Source organism: Castor canadensis, chromosome 15 (genome assembly GCF_047511655.1).
Source record: "Castor canadensis chromosome 15, mCasCan1.hap1v2, whole genome shotgun sequence".
In the NCBI taxonomy this organism is placed as follows: domain Eukaryota; kingdom Metazoa; phylum Chordata; class Mammalia; order Rodentia; family Castoridae; genus Castor; species Castor canadensis.
The window spans coordinates 55,317,082-55,337,447 of NC_133400.1; the positions used below are offsets into that span (position 1 = coordinate 55,317,082).

Consider the following 20,366-nt stretch of genomic DNA (forward strand, 5'->3'; position numbering starts at 1 on the left):
TGTATGTACTAAATGTGTAACATATAGTGAAAATACATGAGAACTGTGAAAACTCAATTTAGTCACAATGAGCAATACTGGTGAGATAAACTGCTCACATGGATATGGTTTTGCGTTATGAACCTTGAGTGGGTGATTATAAAAGCTTGATCTCACCACAGTAGAAATAGGAGGAGGTTATCATAGTATTCTAGTACTGCAGTGATATAATTTGAAATCTTCACGTTTGTTTAAGTTTCTCTCGTCTTCAAATGACGCCATGAACACTGTGTGTTTGTGTGTATGTACATACATTTTGATCCATTTTAACTTTTCGGAATAGATTAGTGTATATTGTATGTTAATAAATGATAAAGTAGACCATTTTCTACCTAGGTTGCACAGATTCATGACAGATATTTTTGTTAATTATTTAAAAATATTTCTATGTTATGTGGGTCATCTATGAATTTTTGGATTTTTTCAAATCTTTAAAAATTTTTCAAAACCGTCGTACAAGTTTATGCTTATCTCAAACCTGTGTTCTTCTTCATTGTGTTGTTTGATTTTTACCAGTTTGTGTCTCCATGAGTACAATTTGTTTTTTAAGAAATATCATTCATGCCTCCATTTCTCAATGGAATTATATTGTGGAATATTTTAAGTTAATTTTAAGCAGCTTGGTCCTTACTCAATTTGTCCATATGATTTGAAAGGTGATTTAGGACAGTGCTGAGCCTTGAACTCCTGCCCTACTGCTGAGATAAGAACATTCTGTTTATTCTGTGTTATGAGTTTGTCCAGGGGGGCCCGCGGGGGTAGAGCGGTGCAGCCTGGGGTCCAGGGAAGGAAGGGACTGCAGGGCGGCGGGCACGGGTGGCACCACGTCCTGCTTGGGATGGGCAGGGCGATCAGGTCCTCGGGGTTCCAGAGCACTGTGAGGGCAAAGCTTGGCTTGCTCAGGGTCACTTCCTTCTTGATGTGGCTAAACTGCTGCAGCTGTGACCGTGGGTCCTGCAGTGGGTGCCCAGGCAAAAGGAGTCTAGGAGCTGCTAAGGGCCTTCTCAAGCAGGGCCCGCTCCCCTTCCTCCTCCTCTGCAGCAGGCAGTGCAGACCCCTTGGAGTTGCCAGGGCCAGTGGGGCTGGAATGCAGGCTGCCTTCAGGCTTGGAGGTGGGCAGGGAGCCAAGGGTCAGAGGGCCCTGTGTCCCCGGGGCCTGAGCTACCAGCAGCCTAAGCATGGTGAAAGAGTCTGGGATCCTGGCTGAAGAGGGGGTCGGCCGGCTGTAGGGTGTCCTTTCGGGAGGCGAGGGTCTCCCAGCCCACTGCTGCTCAGTTCTCCAACTGAGGCCTGGGATCTGCTGGATGTCTGCTGCTTCAGGGTCTTAAGGATGGAGGTGACACTGCTCCCACCTTCATCCTCATCACTTGAGTACCATTCTCCAGTGTCCCCTTCCTCATTCTCCTGGTCCTGCTTGTTGCTTTCACCCAGCCTCCTGGCTCTTTCCTCCTCTTCCTGCTGCTTCTGCTGGATCCTCAGGTACAGAGCCCTCGGGGCTGAGGGCAGGATGTCAGGGACACTTGTGCCTGGCTTCACCCGGCCTTGGGGCCCTCCCTCGGAGAAGCTGTCAGGCTCCAGAGGGTGCTCAGGAAGAAGGGCTCCCCAGGCTGCCCAGGCTGTCCATGCCATTCTGCTGTGGTAAAAGTTTTCATAGACATTCTGGGCTGGTGGGATGGGGGGCATCATTCCAGAATGCAGGGAATCTCCAGGGCCAAAAGGCATCATCTGGGGCCAGGGTTCATGCCAGGGCCCATCGTCATGTTGGGGTGCATGTCCGGGTGCATATCAGGTGCATGGGGCCTCCCATGGGCCCTGGGTGTCCCATGTTGGGCCCAGGACCCATGGGTCCGCCAGGTCCTGGGACCCTCACAGCCAGCTTCTCAGCCAGCTCTCCCGTGGGCCACACCACAATCTCAAACCAGGAGGGGATGTTCTTGTTGTACTGTCCTGCTGCAGCTGCTGCTGTGACGACAGTGGCTCCTGCACCTGCATGGGCATCTGGGGGGACCCAGGGAGCAGAGGAGGAAGTGGCAAGGTAAGTGAGGGACCCCCCTTCATGGGCCGGCCATTGGGAGAGGTGGGGCTGGGGAGCCAGGAGGCCGAGGGGGTGTGGGCAGGAGGACCACACGGGGCTTAGGGGTGAGGGGGGATTTGGGCAGAGGGTTGATGCCCTGCTTCTTCAGGTCCTCCACTTCCTTTTCATCCTCCGCGCGTCCCTCTGCATCTTGCCCAGAAACTCTATGGTCTCTTCTGTTAGAGGGTCATGGGAAAACATGCAGTCATCACCATTGATGCAGTTCGCAGTAGTGTAGTATAACTTACACGGAAAGTCACCAAGCGTGTATGGCCAGTTCTCCTACCTGGCTCAGAAACCGGTGATGTTAAACTTGTACAGCTCGCGGGTTTTTTGGCAGTTCGATGTCATGGCTCAAATTACAGTGGCCTCCCCACGTGCACCACATTTCCATGAAGTACTTGCAGATGACTTTGCCTTTCTTGTCAGACTGCTGGTGGGGCTTGTTGTGGTCGCTCCTCGGGAAGCTCCCACCGCTGTCGCCCTTGTCATCTTCATAGAAGTCGTCGTCATTCATTCCACCTTTGTTCATCCCTCCTCTTCTGCTGCCACCTCAACCCCGGCCACTGCCCATCCCTTTCCCTCAGCCTCTGGAACCCCTGGCCATGGCCCCAACTTAACCCTCGCCCTCGGCTGTCCTTAGATGGGTAGTACTGGTTCAGATCCTTGGAGTAGTCATCATAATCATCGTTGCCCATCGGTTCTGGATTTTTTTAATGTGCTGTTGAATTCTATTTGTAAGCATTTTCTTACAGGCTTTTGGAACTACTTTCATTAAGGATTTTAGCCTGTACTTTTTTTTCTTTTGGTGTATCCTTACCCAGTTTTGTTAACCCTGTTTTCATTGAATGAATTTTTATTGATTGCTTCTGATTGTATTTTGTTGCATAGTTTAAGCATAGCTGTTAGTTTTTCTTACAAGGTCTGATGCAACTCAGTGGTGAATTTGTCTGGTCATGGGCTTTCCTTTGTTAAGAAGATTTTAATTACCATTTTAATCTCATTGTTTGCTGTTGATCTGTTTGTGTTATTTGTATCTTCTTGGTTCAATTTTGATAGGTTATATGTGTCAAGAAAGTTACCCATTTATGCTACATCTTGAAATTCATTTGACCAATACATTTTCAAAGCATTCCCTAATAATTTCCTGAATTTTAATGGTATCACTTATAATGTTATCTTCTTGTGTCTAATTTTATTAATTTGGGTGTTCTAAGTTTTTGAAAATTTTATTTATTACCTTAAAGAACCAACTCTTTGTTTCACTTATTCTTTGTATTTTTCTTTTATTTTTCCATTTCATTAATTTCAGTTCTGATCTTTATTTCTCTCCTTCTACTGAATTTGGAATTGGATTATCCTTCCTTTTTTAAGAACTTGAAATACATCATAAGGTTAGGCTATTTATTGGAGATTGCTTTAGTGTTGCAATAAACCCCTCACCCCTTACATCTAATATATGCTAATGAAATGTTTTCACAAAAATTCATTAATTAGCATTTTAATTTCATAGTCTTATTCTGGGAAGCAATGATTGATGCAGTCCTAAATACCTCAAAGCCATGTCCCTGAAACATCCTTAGGTATTATGGATTTTGAAAATGAGAGGAAGGGATAAGAGACTTTCTACTAAGAGGTAACTTTGAGCCATTTTATGAGGGAATGACATGAAACAATCCTAGCAAAATGAAAGCCTAAGATCAAATGCAGATGCTTTGTGTCAAGAATGATGAATGTGAAGAGAACACTTGTGTGATTTCTGTTGGCTTTAATTTTGTTGAGTTTCAGAGTAATTCAATGGACTACATCTTACAAATGTGCTGTAGATTATAATGTTTTGCAACTAATTTTATGTCACAATTTACACATGGCTTTGTGCTAGAATATTCTTGGCCGATATCCTTTCTCACCAAACTGTATTACTATTATTATTTGAAAGCTGCTCTTTTTGGTTTCATTTTTTCCCTTTTCTTTTTTGTTGTTGTTGTTGTTTTTACATTTACTCACATGTGTATATGTTTTTTGGGGCACCTCTCCCTACCCCACCCACTTGTTCTCCACTGTTGTTGAGAAAAATTAGAGATAATAAGAAAGATATAGTTTTTTTTTGCTAGATGGAGATAAACATAGATACATATATAGAGATTCCTAGAGTTGCTTCCGTGCACATGTGTATTACAACCCACATTGGTTCATCTATAGCAGCCTATTCAGCTAGTTTAATATTACTATATCCAATCCTCTACAGTGAGCACATCAAACACATTCAAGTTTTAGGTTTCCTTCCCTTATATTCATGCAGATCAATGATATTGAAGAAACAGAAAACTGACTCTTACTTACCTTCATATGAAAGGAAGTAGTCCAAGTGTGGAGCAAGATACATGTAAATCCCTTATGAATTTTCAAAATAAATTGAAGAAGTACAAACCATCATTAGATATTTACAAGAGAATATGGTAGGTCACTGACAAGTCAAAAGTTTTTATAAGCATGAGTTAGCATAAAGACCAAGTTATGATGTTGAGGAAGAATTACCCAAATCATTCCATTGTTGCAGGTTAATTTATCTATAATATGCTTCAATTCATCTCACTGCAAATTTTGTCTTGGATTTTCATATTGTATTTGTTTCTTCTACTTTTAGCAATATGTTTTGTGGATTTATAAAGGATAAATGACCTCTGTTTTTCATTTAAATATTTCATTTTCATCACCATTATAACTTGATGTTTCAGAGTAATGATGTTCATTAGAGAATCATTTGATATTTTAGGAATAGTTGGCAGAAAATAAGACTGAAGGAAAAGAAAAATTGGAATATAGAAATGATACCATATTCTTGAATTGCTCTTGTGTTATATTGTTCTATTTTAACATCTCTAATTAATTTTGTTATTGTGTGAATTATACAACCACATGGGCACCAGCATAAGGATGATTCAGAGTGAGTGTTATAGGTCATTGACAGAGCATTTGTGGAGCGCATATGAGGGTCTGGGTTCAAACTTCAGCTCCACATGGGACAAAAAGGAAAGAGTCAATATTTTTATGATTCAGATTGAATCCAGTAACATCTTATATCATATATTTAATATTTCTCTCAAGTTAATGACTCAAACTTAAAGAAAACAAATACATATTTATTATTTTAGCTATACTTAATTTTAAAAATCTGTCCTTTCAACTTGCTTTAGAATCAAGTGGCAGATGAAGTAGCTGTAAATAAGTTAATGGGCAATATTTCTTAAAGAATGCATCAGATGGAATTCACAGCTGAAGAACTGGAATATAGATGCCCTAAAATAAATGCTCAAGAATATCCTATTAAAATACAAATGGAAAAATATAGGAAATAGTATGTAGAACTGGGCAGGAGTGTAATATCATTGCAAAATAAGCTTAGCAAGTAAGAAAACAGAATCATACCTAATCTTTAATCTTGTTAATTTGTTTTTAAGGCATAATTTATACTAAAACAGCATAAGGAGATCAGTATTATATGAAAACTATACAATATATTTTTGGAAAATAATCTTTGGAAATGAATTTATATTTAGAATGGTAGTCCGGAAGAGTTCATATTTCCTCTTTCGATTTTCTATTGTTTACCTAACCTAAGTTGTTTGCAAAGCGTTCTAATTAAGACAGTTGTATTGTTACAAAATTGTTTTTCAGCATTTTCTCAAATAGAAATATTAACAAACATAACTGTGGTTTAGAAATTATCTCCTAGCCAGATTATTTTTTGTGATGGTCTGTGATAGCTTTTGTAAAATAACTATATTTGCTAATATGTTGTACAAAACATTAAGGTTTTGCTGTTTTATTTTTTTAGATACAAACTGTTAGAAATTTAATTGCTAGAAAGCACAGTACATAGCCCTGTACTAAATTACATAGCCCTGTACTACAGATAGCTACAAGTGAGATAGATAAGTGTTACAAATGTGCCTTTATGAATTAGGTCATCTGGTATCTGCTGGGCCATCAGTATTGCTCTATAATGCAATTGCATCTTCTTAGTTTTTGTACCTCTACCCCAGCCCCACGTCTTTTCTGTCCTGGCTTCCTATGTCAGAAGAAACTCTCAGGCAAATCTTGAAGCTTTCTGAGTTCCAGTTCTTCTGTAGAGAAGAGAGCTGTTACCCTGTGTGCATGGAATACACATAGTGTGTGTACACCACCCCTCTTTTTTCCAAGGAGTCTTGGCATTGTTAATTGTCTTCTTTCTTTCTCTGTGTATTTACCTCTTCAAATCTGCCATTTTCATAGTTTAATTTACCATCTGATAATGACAATTTTTGTGTCTCTATCTCTAACCTTGACCTATCTTCTGAGATCCAGACCAAGGTATCTTCATTGACCTGTGGGTGACTTCCCTAGAAATCACATAAGCAGTTCACTTCCACATCCCTAGATAATACAAATTGCATCATTTTCTCCCATAGCTCCATTCCCTTTCTTATGATTTTTTTTGTCATGCTGGGAATTGAACCTGTGGCCTATGTACACTAGGCAAGTGCTTTGCCACTGAGCTACAACTCTACTTCCCACTCTTTTATTTAAATATGGTGGCTATTCTAGTTTTCTTTCCTTCTGTCACCCTTTCTCAAACAAGCAAATACCAGATGCCAGGTAGCTCCCTCTGTCATCACTTACTCGTTTGTCCTTTTGTGCATTGCATATATTCTGACATGTTCCTTTTTTTCTTTTTTGAGATAGAACCACCCTATGTAGCCCAGGTTGGCATGAAACTCCTGATAATTTTGTTTTAGCTTCCCAAGTGCTGGAATTAGAGAGTGCACCACCATGCATGGCTGTATGTCTCCTCTTACTTGAACTTTTGTAGTAAATACTCTCCCCATCTTATTAGCACCTATCTTGTCACCCATCCTGTACCTCACTAATTTGCTGCCAAGTATACTTAGTCATCTTCTTATCTTACCCCAGTTTTTTTCAGTTTTTTACACTTTATAGGATAGTATCTATAAATTTCTTCAGAACAAAATGTGCATAAAGCTCTGTGTAACTTGCTTCTCCAGATTGCCTGTTCTTTTTCCTGCTGTTTCCAAGTCATTATTTTACTCTCAGGAAAACTTAAATGTTTCAAGATTCTTTTTAATATTTTGAAATAAGATAATTTATACTTAGGATTGAAATTTATAAAAGTAAAGTAACTTAGTTCACCAATTAGATACAACTACACAGCCTACAAGTGCATTCTTCTGTAGGAAGAGAAAGCATGAGACTAAGAATTCCAACTTGAGTGTGGAGAGGGCACCCAGACATATATATTAGACATAGGATTAGAAAGCAGTCACTATTACTCCTCTAAAGGAGACCTTGGCCTGGAACAGCATCTCTTATCTTCCTGTCTGTCTCCTACGTGTCTTCAATTCTTGCTGAAAGGCTGTCATCTCCATGAAGCCTCTGAATTTTCCCCGACAGATTACTATGTCTTCCTTGTACTGTGTCCAGCCTTAATTATAGACAACATCACTTCATATTGCAGTTGTATTTTTTTGTCTTTGTACAGAATTAAATTTCCTTCAGGCAGCAAAGTTTGTATCTCCTGATCTGGCACAAAAGCTGATGGACCTACCTGAGGAAGGACACCCAGAGACATAGAGAGGAAACCACTTAGGTCCAAGGGAAGAGAAGTGTTATAAATCTCTCTATATAGCTATCCTTATCTCAACTAGCAAAAATGCATTGTCTTTCTTATTATTGCTTATGTTTTCTCTTCAACAAAATTAGAGATAAGGGCAGAACAGGTTCTGCCTGGAAGCGAGAGAGAGTGAGAGGGAGAGGGAGGGTATAGGGGATAGGGGAGAGAAATGGCCTAAACAATGTAAGCACATGTGAATAAATGAATAAAATAAATAAATAAAAATTTAAAAAAGAAATAAGGGTGGATTTTATTAAGTGCTTTTGGTGATAAGCTAAAAATTTCCTCAAGTGTCTATAATAGCTAAAATGAAGAATGAAAGCAGATAGTAAAATAAGACTCAGAAAGAGTTCTTTTACAGGATCAGTTCATATGCAATTAGTGAGTATGCATCAACTATAGTAGGTTGAGGAGAGAGGAGGTGGTTAGCAAATGGAGACCAGTGTAGAAAACTTGTTCTAGATGTCTGGCTATGAAAATGAGACACAGATAGGATTAGGATAGTGTGTAAGTGATATTTCCCCTCTCATTCCTTCCGAATGAGTTATCTTAATGGAATGCCATGAATAGGCAACTTCTTAACCCCTTTTCGCAACATAGGAACCATCTGACAATAGGTCCTGCCATTCCAAGGCTGTGGTTGTTAGGCTGAGGAGTGCCTCCAGGCAATCCTGAGTCCACACTGAGCAGTGCTGCCTGAGGAGGTTGTGAGATACAGGACTTTGGGCATCTTTCTTTTCTGCCCCCCCATACTCTCCACCCACAAATGCACAGGCAGGGCTCTGGAATCTTCCAAAGAGTTTCAGGAGTGACCAGGGGTGCTGAGAGTCTCTGATACCATCTCTTTACCATCTGCTGCTTGCTGCCTTCATGATCATTTGCATCTGTGCCTCCTCATCCCCATAGTTCCCTTTTTCTTAATTATGTCAGCTTCATTGTCCTTACTTGTCTTTATTCTAATTTGTGGTCACCTTCTGTTGCTTCTTCATCTTCTTGAAACCTGACCTTTTATAAACACCACTAGCCGGTGACAGCCCTTTCTGTTTCTTGCAGGAGAGTTGACATCTGTCCTTAAGCTGTATCCAGTGCTGTCTTTATTCTCTCAGCTATTCTTTAACGCTGGAGTCTTCCTTGTCTGCTTCTGGGATTGGTACTCTTCCAGAGTTTCAGCAGGTTTCAGAGGATTGTTTGGCTTGCCACAATCTATAGAAGGAGAAGGATGTCACACTACTCTTAATGGTCTACAATCATGTAGCCTCAGAATATTGGGAGACATTTTGTTCCTAGTGGCTTTTTCTGAATTGCATGACATTTTGAAATATTTCCGAAGACAGTGCAGTGTTCACTACAGTAGCCAGGACAGACAAGTATTAATCCTTATGTGGGACAAATACTTGTATAGTTTACTTTTTGTGGAAATTTCCCAGATGCTCCATTTATCACAGAGCTCCCTTGATTGCCCAGGAGTTTCATGTGCCACCACCTCTACTTCACACCTTCAGAATTAAGCACCTTGTTTGAATTGCTTAGAATAATAGACTATAGATTAATCCCATTAAACCTTTTAGGCATGCTTTGAAAAGTGAATTGCTAGTATTTCATACTTCTGTAATGCCCAGCTGTTGTCAGTCACTGGGATGAGGTCACAGGTATCTGTAGGTTCACCCTAAGCTCAAGACATTAGAGAATTTTCTGGTTTAAGTTCTTTTGTGAAGTAGATGACTGTGCAAGTTATTCTTAGCTTTTGTCTCTGGGAAGCCAATGTTGAAGATAGACAGCACAGGATCCTAGGGGTGCTTGGATCAGTCCTTAAGGCACCCATTCTGCTGCAGGCATGAATAGCTTCTTGGGATGCAAGTCCTTGAAGATGGAGATCATTAAAAAGAAATATTCAGTGTTAACCTGGAATTTAATCAACTGTTTTTCTTATGAAAGGAAATTTATCAAGGAAAATATAAACCGTGATATGATAGCTTTCATGAAGAAAGCAAGAAGAATGCCTGTATTTCCAGCTACTTGAGAAACTACGATTAGGAGGATAGTAATTTGAAGCCAGTGTTAGACCTATGGTTATTTAGATAAATGTTATTTAGTACTCAAATATACTGGTGTTTTCCAGAGTCATTTTGTTCTTCTTCATTGTGTTATTTGATTTCATTCATGCCTCCATTTCTCAATGGAATTATATTGTGGGATATTTTAAGTTAATTTTAAGCAGCTTGGTCCTTACTCAACTTGTCCATATGATTTGATAGGTGATTTAGGACAGTGCTCAGTCTTCGACTCCTGCCCCACTGCTGAGATAAGAACATTCTGTTTATTCTGTGTTATGAGTTTGTCCAGGGATGATGGCACTGTGTAAGCACTATTCAGAGTTTCCTTTAGTTTTGTTAAATAATATTTTTTCTCAGCCTCAGAAACTTTTCTGACAAACATGTGTTGCCTGTTACACTGCTAAATATTCAAAATGAGTCCTCTGCTTTCTTCCAGAGTTCCGTATCTCTACTGCCTTCTTCTCTGTACTGTTGTCTTGTGACCTTGACCTCCTATGGCTTTGCCAGATCTTTTATCCCCCATCTCATTGAACCGAGCAGACTTTGACTCACTTTCTTTTCCTTGTGTCATAGTCTGGAAAAAGTCATGACAGGGACCTTCAATATGGAGGGTTTTATACTTCATTGTCTCCATTGTTTAAAATCCATTATCTTAATTTTTTGTTTCATTTATTTTGTAGGTTTTGGTTTTGGTCATTTAAGGTAGGAATGTAACTGATTTTCCAACTCTGGATAGAATCTCATGCAAAATATCCTCAGAATTCAGTAGATCAGATAGAATGGTTTTTACCCTTTAACTTGTTAATTTGTATTTGCTTTTCATTTCTCAGTGTGGCTGTGTCTTCCTCAGATCAGTCCTTCTGAGCTCATTGTAGGTCAAATTTCCTTAGGAATTAACACTGTTTAAAGCATGTATCTGAATTTATAATGGTAATTTTTTGTCTTTGTTCTCTCTTACACTGTGATTTAAACCACAGCAGTGTCTCATCTGTTTAATTGGCAGAGTTTTGTACAAACTGTCCACATTGTAGGCAATCACTCAACATTTTTTAGCTTTAAATAAGTGAATCTAAAAACATGTAGGACTTCATAAAAAAAAATGGTTATTTTTATATTTCCAGGTTGTTCTCTCCCTGATAAAGGTCCTGATAGCCCAGTAAATCTCTGGGATGCAGTTCCTTCGTGTGAGAAACTAAAAGAATTTTAAAAAGGTAAAAAGGCATACTCAGCAGAAAAATTTAATAAAATAGAAAATAAGGCCACAAGCCCACACAGAAGAAGCTATTATCAATAAAAGAAGCAAATTCACAGCTAGAGAATGAAAACATGGATTTGGAGGAAATCTGCAAGTGGAGGTATTTTTATGAAGTGTTTCAACTATTTATACTATAAATATGAATGGAAGTTTTGAAATGGTTGAGTTGCCTTCTGGGATTTTTTTCAGGGTAGAAAACTTCTTAGTCTTGTGGATTGTGATGTTCTGGGAAATAATATGACAATTTTAAACTGTGAATACTTATAATAGTTTAATGTATATTCTTCAAAATTATAATTTTAATGGCTATGTTGAAGAACAGCTTATAGCAGTCCCTCTGTTTACTTAGCAATGAGAATTTGGAGTTGGTTTTCAAATACTTGTGTTAAAATTAATACTAGAAAGGAAAGCATTTATGTAAGTTTTTGATATTTATTATTCTTTATCTTCAATGTATTCTTTAATATAGAATTATTTGCTTAAAGTGTAGGAATTTTTAGAAAGTTCTTTGGCAAATATATGTATCTTGTTCACAGGAAATCTTTTAATAATTTACAGTTTCAGGCAATAGTATGGTATTATATTTTTATAAATCCCCAATTTTTTAGAAATGTATGCAGATGTGCATTTTTATTTGTTCATTTGTTTTCACAGTTGAATGCCCAACGAATGGCCTCAGATATGCTAGGCAAGCTTGATTCTCCCAAATGAGACCCACAGATGCAATTTCATCTTTAACATGCACAAAGTCAAAAGTAAAATGAGAAGAGAATACTGATTATCTTATTCAATGTCTCTGTCATACACTGATACATTTAATTCAATTTTCTAAGTTGAGAGAGTATGTTATATTTCATTATTATATTAATTAATTATTGATCCAAAGATAAATTTTGAAAGAAGATAAATGAAATTTTAGGAAACCTAGAAAGGGGAGAAGAGCTATGAGACTCCTTAGTCTTGTCTTGGATTATTACAATGTGAAGAAAACAGATTTGTGAAAAACATGTGATGGTGATATTTTATACCTTAAGTCATTTTTGGCCGTACTTGTAATATTCTGAGAACACAAAATTTCTAAATGATTTATAAGCTTGTCTGCAAACAACAACTTTTAAAAAATTAATTTATTAGCCTTTTCAGAAATATATTTGAATGTGTAAAAAATATAATTTTCAACTTTTAATATTACTAGAAAATTGAAAATATCTTATCTATTATACTAGGGATTGTTGCTCTACACAGAAATTTGCCAGTGAACAAAATGTTCTTTCTTTATAATCTTTAACATAAATATGATCTTTGGACGATTTTGAAGTAAAAAATCAAAAACATGAGAACTGGAACGGAGAACTATTGAGAACAGAGGAATTTTATTAGGATGATAATTTTGGATATTGATTTATTAATATTATGAAAGCCAGGTCACAAAATGAGCCTTCTATTTTCTAAAATGTGAATTTTAAGATATGCATATTTAGCACAGATTTCACTTAAAACAAGAAGCCAAGAAGCAAAGAAAGGCTTAGCATGTTATTGAAAAACTTAAGATCAAGTTAAGAGAAAAAGAAAAGCAATTTAATGAAGCATTTGGAGCGAATTGACAAAATCTATGTTAGGAAGTCACTCCAATCAGAATTGAGATTTCCACAATGTGAAGCCTCTCTTAGCAAGTTCCATGCAAATACTATGAAATAGATAACATAATTATTGCTAAAAATGTCACACATCTATCTTTATTTCATAAACATGTTTTATTGTTGTGCTGGGTGGTGGTACATTTCAGCATTTAAAAAGTTCTTACAATGTATCAAATATATCATATTTAAATTCTCCCCCTTCACCCCAGTTTGGGGAAGTGATGTCACCCCCTTATTATGTTTATATGGAGGTTTGTGTTGTATTTTACTACTTCCACTACTAGGCAAGGATGAAAAGTATAACCATATTTTTAATGCCAGTCCTTCCTGAGTCGTGGTATATTTAGTTTTTTATGACTTTCTCCTTTGGTTACCATAAGGTTTTCGGAGTATATCTTGTTGTAGTAAGTGTCAGTACTTTGTTTCTTTCTATTGATTAATATTTTATTGTGTGACTGTATCACATATCCATTCATCACTTCATTGAATTCTGTGAACCTTCATTTACAACATAGAGTAGACCCTTGTTATCTGTGGGTGCACAATTCATGGAGACCACCATTGCGGAACAGCCACGAATGCTTAGGATTCATAGGGTTCAGCATTGTGATATGGATTCCTTTTTCCCATAACACTGCCCAGCTTTTGCTAAAGACATGTTGCCTTTCAACAAATTTAGGAATTTCACTTTATCATCTAAATTAAGCAATTTACTTTTACTTTGTTTTGGGGGCATGTTTTGAAATGGTAAAGGGCAGGGACACACTGAGCAGGTCACGCAGTAATTTACACTCAGCTGACATTAAAAGAGGGCTGAAAGAGCTTCTGTGCATCCACTGAGTTACATAATGTACCTGCAGGAATTTGAAGGGTTTTTTGAGAGTTTATTTTGGTTTTTATTTATTGTTTTGGATGGTCCTTGGTCTACACCTTATGTAATAAATCTATGGAAGTGGGGGCTTACCATATTTTTTGTACATGATTTTATTTCCTTGCTGTGAGAATTTATTCTTTGGGTTAATTTGTCTGATTTCTCCATCTCTCCATCTTTACTTGTGCTGTCCTTTCTGTCTTTTTACCTTTACTCTGTTGACCTCATTTATTCATAACTGGCTTACAATTTAGTTTTCATGAAGAATTCTCTGACTTCTGTGATTCTCATTGGCTTTACTCTTGTCAGTGCTTGTCTATGCAGAACATTTTCTCCCTTAATTTTACATTGCTCTACTGTTTTTTATCCCTTCTATGAGAAATAGTCTCACCTATGTATAAGTTTACTTAGGGAGGAACAATATTTGATGTGTATATTGCCTGTCCTAAAATAAATTGAAAACATTTGTGTTAGATAATACCAATAACTTCTCCTGTGAGGTATTGACATAATAAAACTGTTAATCAATATATTTGTTACATAATTAAATATAAATTCAATGCACTTAATCTAATAGGAGAGAATTATTCTATAAAATGTTCACATTTTTCTCACTTTGGAAAAAGTGAGAGCACATTATGTATGTAGTCTGAACTTACATTTATGGATTTGTACTATTTTACCAGTGGAAAACCTGGCTGCAGATTTTCTAGTGTTTCATTCCACATAACTTTCATCTCACCAGAGTTCTGTATAAAATAACACAGCATTAATATTTGGTAGTCATGAATTGATTAGGGAGCCTTGATTTCACAATAGAGTCAGTATTTTCAGGTAAGTGGCCTTAGTGTCCCTCTGATAGTCATGGCCATTATTTACTAGGTAATTCTGGAGGTACTTTTTTCACTACACCACATGTTCATTGTCTCCTGAATAATACTGAAAGAAAGTGAACTGTAAATTATTGTAAGTGGAAGAAGTAGTGGTGCTAGTGCAAGCATAAAAGTTTCATGAAATACTGAGGATGTGCACTGGGTCTCCTTTTCCCTATTGACTGCTGCTTTCAATGGTGTGAAAACTGATTTCTTGCACATTGTATAGAAGACCACTTCCACTGACCTGCCACCTGCCTAAAATATCATATTTTACTAGAACACAAAAATGGAATCAAAATACAAATGCTGATAGCAAATTTGATGTAGAGACTCCTATATGCTACATACATTTCTAAATAATTTAAATATACTCTCCAATGTAATCTTCCCAGTAGTATCTCCATTTTACAGGTGAAGAACCTCAGGCACAGAAAATTAGCTTGATGAAGATAACACAGCTATGAACAGGTGGACATGAGATTCAGATCCAGGCACTGGGTATCCTTGTTGATGTTGCCATTCAAACTATTTTGTGAAACATCTAGTTGCAATTTAACAAATCATGCTAAACTTTTTCATCATTGGTATATTGATGATAAATAGTGATGATGAAAGTTAATCCTTCATATGTAGGAGTTTTTCAAACTGTCATTGTTCATGTGGTATTTGGAATAGAAATCTATGAATTCTAACCCTGAGGGAATTTCCAGTTTTCCCCATTTTATCCGTTCAAGTATCTGATAAAATATGATTTGAAAACAAAAATAAAGTGCTTCCTCCTTGAGCAGAGGTCAGTCTATGCTTCTATAATTGGCCAAGTACTGTTATTTTAGGACCCATGGTGGTGAGATCCCTGTTGCAACAACTGTTGATGCTGAAGGACAAACACAAGAGTCCCCATAAGCAATATACAAACAAGGGACTATCACTGTGTTCCACTGAAACTTTAGCATAAAAACCGGCATTTGACAGCTTTGTACTAGATTGTTAATAAAGGTTTCTTTTCCTTTGTGTCAGTTGCAAGAAGAGAAGTACCAACCCACAGAGTACAGCTGTATAGAGTTTTGTGGAGATGGAAGGTTACTCCCAAAGGTATCATTTAAAGCAGCATAAAAGTAACCTTACTATTAATGGAGTAATTAAGCAGTATAGTGTGAAAATTATGTCAGTTATTACAGTAAGTACTTGTGTGTGAGGCCAGGGAAATACTTCATGCTATGTGCAGTGCATAATTTAAGATTGGTTATGTGGCTCTGTGATAGAATGCACGGTTTGCCTGTTCAAGGCCTTGGGTTCAATCCCCAGCACTCTAATTAGAAACACATAATTTTTACACATTATCCCTAAGTTTTACACATTGTTCACAAAGCACAGTTAAGAAATGTTAAATAATCTAAATAATCTATTTTCCAAATTTTTAAGAGTTTATTGTATTACTTTTCCAGATATTTGTTCTGAAGTTATACATTTTAAGATTTGTCTTGGTAACAGGGGTTTTCCAAAATACATTTTGGACTTAAAGATGAGTGTTCCATTTTAAAAGTTAGAATGAAAAAGCAAGCATAAGAATGAATAACTGCAGAAAAATCAGGTACCTATAAATTTGGTAATTCAGTGTCCAATTAATTTCTTGAACTTTTTCTTTCTCTCATAGTGGTATAATAGGAATATTTTAGGCAGCATGGAAAGTCTCAGTGATCAAAATATTTGTTGTACTCATTTTGAGAGTCCTTGCTAGTACTCAGGAAAATACCATTGACTTTATAGATGAACTTGCCTGAATTTATAAAATTAGTGCTTTGGGTAATAAGATTTTATCAGAGAAGTTTTTCTTGCCTAAAATGAATGTTTTATGCATATAACATTTTGATCATCTATTCACCATTGATGGACATGAAGTTGATTTCACCCCTTGGCTGTTGTGAATGATGCTGCTCTGGACAGTGCTATGCAGCTGTCTGTTTGCACTTCTGCTAATATTTTAACCAACAATTTCCAAAGATATTTAAGTGGTACTTGATTTAGTATTCTGAATCTCTCTTGTAATCTGAGCTTTTCAGTGAGTTTTGAGAATTCATTGCTCATAGTTTGTAGTCCTGCTCAAGCATGGGAACTTGTTCATAACATAAATGTTTGTTGCAAATGAATGATTTTCTCTTTGGAGTTCAGAACCAAATGGAGCCATCATTGAGTAAATAGAAATGGCTGCTTGCTTGAATGGGACCTGATAAAGGAATCTAGTGCTCTTAGCATGGCAGATTTGGAAACTGCTTTTTCCATTCACCTCTGTTCATTATCATTTGAAAGATAAAACACTCCAATCTCAGAAAAGATTGATACATGGTTAAGGATGTCATTTTATTGATGTAAGATAAAAACTATATTTGTTTTTGTCAACTGAAACAATTCCTCTTACTTATATTTGCCTTTATAGAAATCGATATGACAACATTGCACTGTGAACCCTAAATTGGAGCAATGACGTACTAATGTGTTTTTTATGTAGTATCTATATTTTCACAGTTCCATCATGCAGACACACATAACAGAGGAACGAGAACATTTGTGTTAACTGGTCTTCCTCATGGCTGAAGAACATTGGAAAAATACAATCTCAACATATAGATCAGTCCCATTTTATTATCAGATTTTTTATACACATAATATAAAAATATGTTGATAAGGGATCTTCTGTGAATGAGTAGTGCTAGGAGACATCTTTGTATACAGGTGTCATACAGAAATATATAAAGGTATAAGAATTTGAAATTTTTATTGGTACACAAAATGTATTTATAGCTCATATGAAATAATGAAGAATTTTCTGTAGATTTTCAAAGGAATCAATTAGAAATATGACAAAATCATACACCACTATGATTTCTACTCTATTGTCCAAAAATTTAATAAGAGACAGATTTCTTTTGTGGCACTGGGGTTTGAACTGAGGGCTAACACCTTGAACCACTCCACCAGCCCATTTTTGTAAAGGGTTTTTTCAAGATAGGGTCTCACAAGCTGTTTTTCTGGGCTGGCTTCTAACTGAGATCTTCCTGATCTCTGCTTTCTGAATAAAGAGACAGATTTCTTTCAGTCAATTCAGTCAGTAACCCCTCATGCAGTTAGAAGTTTCCCTATTATGGGTCACTACAGTGCAGATTATCTGGTTTTAACATACTTATGGATCAGTGACAGCTCTTGCTGACTGTACCTCTGAACTACAGCACTGACTGCAAATCAGAAAGAGACTTCAGGACAAGAGATGCAGAAGGACTTACCTTCTTTGATAAGGAAATTATTCAAAAGAAAAAAAAAGCAACCAATGGCGCACCTGTTGCTCATAGGAAAGTCTAGCGTTATAAAATAAAAATGAGACCAAGTATGCTGCTTAACATGCTAAGGGTGAGCATGCCTTCCGCCAGGTTTGGAAAAATATTATTCTCCAAGTGAAATCAACCAGAATTAATATGAAAAGTATTTTATGTTTTATTTTGGTGTATAATTTCTTGAGTTCTTTACATATTCTTGATGTGAGTCCCTTGTTGCTTCAAAATATGTCAAAGATTTTTTTTCATTCTTCTGACCATATCTTTACTCTGTTGATTGTTTTTCTGCTCTACAAAAGTTTTTTAATTTGATGCAATCACATTTTTCAAATTCTCTTATTTTGTGTGCTGTTGGAGTCCTATGAAAGGAGTTCTTGTCTATGCCTGTATCTTGCAAGAGTCCCCTGTTTTCTTCTGGTAGTTTCCATATATTAAGTTCTTTTAACCACTTGGGCTGCTTTTCTACAGGATGAGAGACAGGATTCTAGTTTCTGTCTTCTACATGTGGATATCTAGTTTTCCCAGCACCACTTGTTAATGAGGCTGTCTTTTTGCCAGTGTAAGTTTTCAGCACCTTTGTTAAGAACAAGATGTAAATATATGATCAAAGTCCAATCCCCTTGTTGTGTTTGCCCTTGGTCTAATGTCTGCATATGAGGGAGAACATATGATTTTTGGTCTTTTGGGCCAGGCTAACCTCACTCAGAGTTATGTTCTCCAGTTCCATCCATTTACTTGTGAATGATACCATTTCATTCTTCTTCATGGCTGCATAAAATTCCATTGTGTTTAAATCCCACATTTTCTTAATCCATTCATCAGTAGTGGGGCATCTTGGCTGTTTCCACAACTTGGCTATTGTGAATAGTGCTGCAATAAGCATGGGTGTACAAGTGCCTCTGGAGTGACCTGTGTCATATTCTTTTGGGCATATTCCCAAATAAAGCGAGAGCACACTTGGGAGGTATGAGGATAGGTAAGGCACCCAAAAAACTAGGTAGCATTTGTTGCCCTCAATGCAGAGAAACTAATGCAGATACTTTAAAGTGACAGAGACCAATAGGAGAAGGGAACCAAGAACTAGAGAAAAGGTTAGTTCAAGAAAAATTAATTTAGAAGGTAACACACATGCACAGGAAAGCAATGCAAGTCAACTCCCTGTATAGCTATCCTTATCTCAAGTAGCAAAAACCCTTGGTCCTTCCTATTATTGCTTATACTCTCTCTTCAACAAAATTAGGGATAAGGGAAAAATAGTTTCTGCCTGGTAGTGAGGGGTTAGGGGGAAGAGGGATGGGTTGGGGGGAGAGGGAGGTGATGGGAAGAAGGGGGGAGAAATGACCCAAACATTGTATGCACATATGAATAAAAGAGATGGAAATATATGGTGTGGCTTATTTCTAGAACTTCTATTCTACTACATTGGTCTTTGTGTCTGGTTTTATCACTATGGCTCTGTAATATAATTTAAATTCAAGATTGTGTTCCCTCTAGCATTGCTCTATTTTTGATGGCACTGGTGTTTGATCTTAGGGCCTCAGTCTTGCTAGGTAGAAACTCTACCACTTGAACCATTCATCCAGTTCTCTTTTAGATATAATTACTTTTCAGGCAGGGTCTCACAGGTTTACATGAGGCTAGACTTAGACCGCAATCCTCCTACCTATACCTTCCATGTATTTGAGATCACTGATATCAGCCATCATACCCAATTTATTGATTGAGATGGACTTTCAGTAACTTCTTTTGCAAGCTGGCTTGAACCATTATCTTCTCTATCTTTGTCTCCTTAGTAGCTGGGATTATAAGCATAGGCAACCATGCCTAGCACCAACATTGCTCTTTTTACTCTAGACTTCTTTGGATAGTTAGAGTCTTTTGTGCTTCCATATGAATTTTAACATTATTTTTCCTAATTCTGTGCAGATGTTAATTGAATTGTGATGGGGCTTTAATAGGATTTGCCTATCATTTTTGGCACCATGACTATTTTGTCAACATTTATTTGGATGACCATGCACCTGGCTCCTCTTTCCATTTTCTAGTGTCTCCTTTAGTGCTGATATTTTTTACTGTAGAAGTCTTTAACATCCTTGGTTGATTTTATGTCTATGAAGTTGTTGAGACCCTTGCAAATATGATTGCTTTCCAGACTTCTTTTTTAGTGACTTTATTGTTGACATATAAAAACTTTTCTTGAATATTGATTTTTTTTAATCTTTGAGTTTGCTAAAAGTACATATCAGATACAAGGGTTGTCCAATGGCATATTTAGGATTTTCATTATACCTGCCATCAAGAATGGTTTTACTTCTTTTATGTTTGTATCCTTTTTATTTTTTTCTTGACTTACTGGTCTGACTAGGAAAGCAAACACTGACTTGAAAAAGAATGAAGATACTACACACCCTTGATGTTCCTGATTTTATAGGTAGTGTTTCAGTTTTTCCACATTCATTATACTGTTGGCTATGAGTCTGTTCATATATAGCTTTTATCTTTTTGTTAAGATACAAATGATGTATTACTAGTTTCTTCATGGTTAATTCTTAATTGCTTTA

At 37.0% G+C, this 20,366-nt stretch overlaps 1 pseudogene; it reads right to left on the bottom strand.

Moving 5' to 3' along the window:
• Positions 1–757: 757 nt before the first annotated feature.
• On the bottom strand, positions 758–2,823 carry LOC109678275 (zinc finger CCCH domain-containing protein 4 pseudogene; annotated as a pseudogene).
• Between the last annotated feature and the right edge of the window lie 17,543 nt (positions 2,824–20,366).